The sequence below is a fragment of the Oenanthe melanoleuca genome, chromosome 4, assembly GCF_029582105.1.
Source record: "Oenanthe melanoleuca isolate GR-GAL-2019-014 chromosome 4, OMel1.0, whole genome shotgun sequence".
Taxonomy (NCBI): domain Eukaryota; kingdom Metazoa; phylum Chordata; class Aves; order Passeriformes; family Muscicapidae; genus Oenanthe; species Oenanthe melanoleuca.
Genome location: NC_079337.1, coordinates 23561909 through 23569111, shown reverse-complemented (window position 1 = coordinate 23569111; position 7203 = coordinate 23561909).

Sequence of the window (7203 nt, the reverse complement as noted above, 5' to 3'; positions counted from 1 at the left end):
TAGATTAGAGAAGACTTTTCCCTGCTCTTGAGGTGCTATATTTAAGCACCTTTTTAACTGAATTAAAAATGTGTTTTGAGTCTCTGGTAACTTTGGCCCTTGAGTGTTCTCCACCAAAATATATTTTATATATTTTTTTTATATTTTTATATTTTTATATTGTATAATACATATATATATATTTTATAATTCTATACTAGCAGATGCCACCTAAAGGTAGAATAACTTTATTGAAAGTATATGAAATAGTGATATTTTGGGTGTATAGGAAGTCTTTGGTTTCAAAGCATTTTCCTCAAATTAAGCAGTTACAGTAAAAAAATTATTATTAATATGTTACAGAAAGAGAAATTGAATGACAAGTCAAAAAACATGTAGTAATTTTGCAGACCTATTTAAAGCATTAATTTTTCAAGGATGTTTGGCATCTACATGGCTTGAGTAATTCTGTGTGTTCCTCTGAAACTTATGTCAACAAGTCTGATACTGAACAACAAATAGTGGAAGTATAATGTATAAATTACCTTTTTCCCTCCCATGATCCTAGTCCTGTTTTCTAACATTTTTTTTCTAGAAAATTTCAATATTTCACTTTTTCAGTAGTGATACATACAAAGCTGCATTTCAAAGTTAATAGTTCTGCAGCAACTCACCAATATATTTTACAGTATCCACCAGTACAACACTTTTTAACACTTTTAAATACAGTACAACACTTTTCTACAGAATGTTTTACCCTTCTTTTCAGGTAGCTGTGGACAACATTCTACTTAAAAATTATCATGGAACTTGCTAACTCCATTTAGAAAAAAAAATAGAACTTTAAATTATGTATATTTTTTTTCAAAACTGATAAAGCCAACTAAAGAAACCTTCCTGAAAATTTCTTTAGAATAAATAATTATTGGGGTAAATATCAGTTAGATTCTCAAAATATGCCACGGTTGCATTGGCAATCAGATAGTGTGGCTCCTGCAGCTCTTTCCTACAGGTGAGTGTTCATATGATACAGCCCTCTAGTCAGCAGTCTAAAGGTCTTTTCAAAACAACATACATACTTTTTTGTCCTAAACATGTTATTTTTAGAAGGTGGATTTGCATGTTGAGAGCAATAAATTATTGAAAAGCACTCTAATAGTTCACATACTGTTTGTAACAAATCAAATGACTGAAGAAGAAATTGTACTACAAATACTTCTGAGAAAGGGTCTTCCACATTAAGGAACATTTGTTTGAATTCTAATGACAAAAGCTATCATTAAGTTAAATGATGTATGAAGTGAGTAGCAAACAAAGTGGTAGAATACTTGTAGCTTGTGAGAAATCAATTCAATAATAGAGAGAAATTAGAAATTACTTTGCAAATATTTATATACAATACATTTTCTTAAATTGAAAACCATTTATTCTTGGAATGAACTTCCTTTTCAACAGTAGTTTTGGATTTGGATTTGGCAAAAACAGCCCTGGGGACATTATGTCCTGACATTGTTGACAGGCATGAAAGTTCTCTGTATGTTTTCATTCCTAAGAAAACAAACTGATAGCTCACATTAACTTTCATTCTCAGCTTGTGTCTCCTACTAGGGTCATAGCTAAAAAGTGCTGGTCCTTCTTTGGCTTTAGGATAAGTACTGTTGCATATGACTTTTTCCTCTTTTGCTCATCTGATGGGAGCTGTAATTTCTCATTATTCCTGTTCTCTTCCCTAAGCAACTTCTGATCTTCCTGCCTGATAACCTTCTTCTGTTCCACTCCTACTTCAGAGATCCCACCAGGTTTAGCTTATTTACAGATTTGCCACAAGACTTTTTGCCCCCACCTAATGTCATGTGCAGAGATGAGGAAAAAGAAAGGAAAAAAAAAGTAGTTTTCTTTAAATGTTGAACAGAGGCTTTAATAGGAATAGAGAAAGAAAACACCTTCAAAGTTACACTGTCTTTAGTTCTGCTTCACTAGAGGTCCCTCTGTCTAGAGTTTATCAGTTTTACTCCTGTTTAAATAAGCAATGCACCATCCTTTCTTGTATCTGCCAAAGATAGGATGTATATATAATACCTAAATTAAAAATAGACCAAGTCATTTGGAAAAAAGACATCTGTCACACAGACAAATATTTTTCAAGTTTTGAACACTGGAATTGGGACTTGTTGGGTGTTAATTACTTAAATACACAGAGGAGCACACAGAAAAGTATTCAGATTTCTAAGTGTATGTCTAGTTCCCAATCAAATTCAATAGCACTTGTGAAAGTGTCAGCAGTGACAGAGGGCTACCTAAAATCCCTGTGTACCTACAGAGCACACAAGTAGTCATTTATCTTCAGAAATGTAATATTTAGTGCACTTGTAAAGTTAATTCTTTTTGTTGTTAATGAAAAGAACAAAATAAAATAAATCCCAAGTAAGAAAATTACCCAACAGAAAGTCTGAATTATTTCTTATTCATTGAATGACCTCTAGTGGTCATTTATGATAGCTTTAGCAGCAGTTGAAATGCCAGCTCGGAACACGATGAGAATTTTTTATGAAATATAAAGCATGAGAATCAATTTTTTTTTCAAAAATGCATTATGAAGTTTTTCTATACTTCTGGCACATATTTTATTTTATACGCTTTATACAGTGACCCTGGGAACTCTGCAGGAGTTTTAAACCAGAGTTCTAGCACCTGCATTGCCACTTGCTGTTTTCTGTCTGCTAGCCAGTGCTCCCTCAATCTTTGAAATCTCCCTCAGCCTCTTTGAAATTTGTCAGAGACACTCCTCCATTGTCCAACAAAGCCTTGAGTGTATTCTTGTTACCTTGATAACCTCTGTTCAGCTTCTCATAACACCACTGTATTACCTGAAAAGGGCCACCAACCATCATCTCTCACTGCTGGCCAAAGTAGACCACTTCATTCTGAATACAGATGCACACGGAGTCAGCTTATCTGTCTAAAGAGCAAACTCAGCAGATGTAATACTTGCAATTGGGAAGAGAGCTCTAATCCTCAGTATTGTGGGGCATGAAAAGTCTGAGTTAAACATTCAGCAATATGTCAGAAAACAAATGGTATTCTCATCACCCAGGGGTTTTATCAGCATTTCAGCTGATCTTTCTGTGGCTTCTTTAAACAGTTGGGCCAGATTGTTCTGCTGGACATGCATATCAGTATAGATATTAAATTTATTAAAAGCTTTTGCTAAAGACAGAATTGACATTCTGAGAAATATCTTCTCTAGTCCTGTCTTCCTCAGCTATGGGTGTTATACAAGACTTCTTATATTTTATTTTTTATGTAAATGAGCATATCATATCTGCAACCCAAGCTACATTATAGGTGAAGTATCCACATGATAATTTTGTTACTCTGAGGTAGCTCTTCATAGTCATCTTTTCCACTGCACAAACCTGGTAACAGAGAAAGAATAGCATTTTGAACAGAAGACCAGTAAATAAGGAATTTATAGTTAAAAGCCTTTAGAGATTGTTTCATAGCCTTATTTCCAGCATTGAGAGATACTTGGGAGGAACTTGAACAAAATGTTTAAACTGTTTAAAAGGTATTCTGAAATTCTTCCTTACTAGAATAGTGTCTGTCAGGTTGTGGTAGTTTTCTTTAAAGAGACAAGCAGCTATTAGTTGCTATAAAGGTGTTTATTGCAAAGACACATCAGTCTCAAAAGGCAAAGAGTCAAAAGTGTTAAAGTCCATCCTAAAGTTTCTGGCAAAGAGTCCTAAATAGAAGCAAAGTCCCAATTAGAAGCAGAAGCTGCTCTTGTCGAGGTCCCAGCAGGGCTGATGATGCTGTGGAAGCTCCTGTCTTCTTCAGGCGATTATGGTGGCGGTGAGGAGAGAAGTAAAGTGAGAGAGCAAGAACAAGAACAAAATCCAATCTCTCCCCAGTGCATAGATTCTTATACACAAATTACCCAACAAGTTAAAAACACTAACTCGAACCACTACTTCTTAACCTATTAGGATTCTAGTTTCTTAGCATGCCAGGTTACGTATAAACTATGCACATGGTCTATCTTGTTCTATCTAAAAAATGTAAGCAATATTCTTACTCTAGTTTTATTATGTCTAAAACTATGTTCCTGGAGCCTCTAAGAAACATCAGTATCTAGGACTATGTTTTTCAGCCTTCACTAGAACTTGCACTTCTACACTGCTATCTAAGACCTTCACTCTCTAAAGCACTTAAAACTTATTCTTACTTGCTTGCTTGCTTATTCTAAAACTTAAACTTACACCTCTGCTTTATGTATGAGTGGCTTAATAGACTTCAATCCATCCAAAGGTTTTCATTCAATCCCTGCAGTCTGATTTCTCTCTGAAGAATTCAGACAGACCTTTGATTTACAGACTCCAACAAATGTCAAAAGAAGAATGATTTATGTGAGAAATAGAGTTTGGAAATTATGCTGACAGAACAGTGATGAGCCTTTTCTATGTAGGCAGTATAATCTGCATTGAAGATGTTTTTTTTTCTCAAAAAAGGAAAAAAAAGGAGCAAAACTGGACAGCCTGTATGACTACCTGAGTTGTAGTGCTCTGGGTATTTTGCAGGGGAAAAAAAAGAAGAGATCTGTAGATGAGCATGAGATGTCATCACAATTTGATCAGAATGCTTACCAGAGGGGCAATTCCAGTATTAAAGGAATTTCTCCCCTAATTTCTCATTCATTTTATTGTAAGTGACAACAGTAAGTGGATTCTAGGGAATACTTCAGTAATAATTTTTTTTCTTCCTAGAAATAAGAGGACATGCATCTTAAAAGTAATATTTATAGGTAGGGCATTTCTGGGCTTGTATACTAAGTCATGTACAAGTAGATGATCCATCTTTAATCATTAAACCAAAGTATTAGAGAATACTTTTTCTCCAGTCAAGTCTAATTCAGACATTCTTTTTATGTTAGAATTGATGTCTAGAAGCTACTCAAAATATTTTTTCAAAAATATCCAATATTTTTGAACATCTAAAGCTTGATTTATCTCTGTTGAAACAGCTTGATTTATCTCTGTTGTAACAGCTTGATTTATCTCTGTTGTTTGGTGAAACACTGTAGTAAAAAGTATCAGACAAAACATTTTTTTAGTATTGTAATTAAATACTTTTTCTTTGAAATGCTGATTTTTCCACTAAAAATTTGCACATTTCTTTGGAATATAGCCTAAGAAGAAATCTTGTCTTGTTCCTAATATAATCAGTTGCTCAGATTTTACTGGAGATTGAAACCATATGATGCCATGTGTGTTTCTCCTCAGTAATTTTAAATTATACACATTGGGACCCTTATTGTATGTTTGGGATTGATTGGTATTAGATAGCTGGCTATGCAAAAGCTAACTGAGCAGAAAATAATTTTCTATGTAACTAGCCCTATGTAGAATTTAAAGGATTTCCCTGAGTTGGTCTGGTCAGCGTGTCTGTGGGTACAATTTACTCTGGGATGAGAGTCCTTCTTCAGGGGTATTATGTGCATGTAGAGTGCTTTGCCTAAAACTTCATCTGTGCTCACAGACTATTTTTTCCCCAACCTTCATATCAAAATTCAATGTAATTTCTTCAACTAGTCCCTGTCCTGGCTACGACGATTCTAATACTTCATTTTTAACAAATAACTCAATTTTAATGTGATTTCCCTTTTGGAAGCTAAGCCCAAAATCAGCGGCTATTTTGGGTTTGTTGCTCCTGCAAGACATTAAATCCAAATTTATAATCATTATTTTACAGAGTAGCTCTTCGACAGAAGTATTCACCATCAAAATCAACTCAAGGATACTAAATGGTGACTCTTTCAGAGGCTGAGTAGTCATCTTTTTGGGGGTTCAGACTAGCCAGAAATATAGCTCATGATCTTTTAGCTCAATTCTGGCTTCATTCTCTGAGCAGAATTTAAAATTTAGCAAGAGCTCAGCCTTAGCTCCATAGCCAGTTCTATTAGTTTCATAGAGAGAGGTTGCAAGAGCACTGTCATGAGAAGAGTTTTTGAATTCAATTTGGATGAAGATTAAGAAATAGCAGCAATTCAAATTGACCTGAATTTCACTAACTGCTCCCAGAGAAATTTGTTTTTGAAATTCAGAAAATACCTGACTTGGATATCAAAATCAATCCATCATGAAAGATTTCAGAAAAGTGGAATTGGAACTTGCCCCTTAATAGTCCTGGAGAATTTACACATTACCTTACAGAGAATTCATAGGCAAAGAATTCATTCCCCAAATCTTTGTATAAATGAATATGTATTTGCTTCCTATGTTTAAAGAAAGCTCTTCTCACCTCCCTCTTTAATAGTTTAAGGAGGTTAAGACATTAAAGAGGCAAAATGTGTGGGTAGCAATGGATGGACTTACATGTCAAACTTCTGTACAATAAAATTACATTTCCACTGAAACAGCTTTTACAAGAGCTGATGTAATGTGACCCATGCTTGTGAAATTAGCCTGTAAAATATGTAAAAGCTGGTTATTGTTGAATATATTGCATTGGAAGATCATTGCCAGCAGGTCGAAGGATGTGATCCCCTCCCTCTATTCAGCCCTGATGAGCCACGTCTGGAGTTCTGTGTCCAGTTCTGGGCTCCTCAGCACAAGAGAGACATAGAGCTTCTGGAGCAGGTCCAGTGGAGGGCTGTTAAGTTGGTCAAAGGTCTGGAGCATCACTCTTACAAGGAGGAAAGGCTGAGGGAGCTGGGCCTGGTCAGTCTTGAGAAGACTTAGAGAGGTCCTCCTCAGTGTCTGTAAGAATCTGGAGGGAGGGTGCCAAGAGGATGGACCCAGGTTCTTCTCAGTCAATGTCAAACAATAGGACACAAGGCAACAGGCAGAAACTGATGCACAAGAATTTTCACTTGAATATGAGCAACTTGGTCCCTGAAATGTGTCCCTGCCCATGGCCATTCTGTGACTCTGATTCTATAAGGAAGAGCTCCTTTACTGTGCAGGTGAACACTGAACAGATTGCCCAGGGAGGCTGTGGGGTCTCCTTACTAGAGATACTCAAGAAACATCTAGCTGAAATCCTGTGCCATGTGCTCCCTGCTTGAGCAGGTAGGTTGGACCAGATGAGCCCACAAGTGCCCCCTTCCAGACTTACCAGTTTTGTGATATACCTCATCCAAGTGTATGTCTTTACTATAATATTTTACTATACTATATATGCTTATGTACGTATACATTATTTTAGAATGCTAGTGTAATCGTAAAA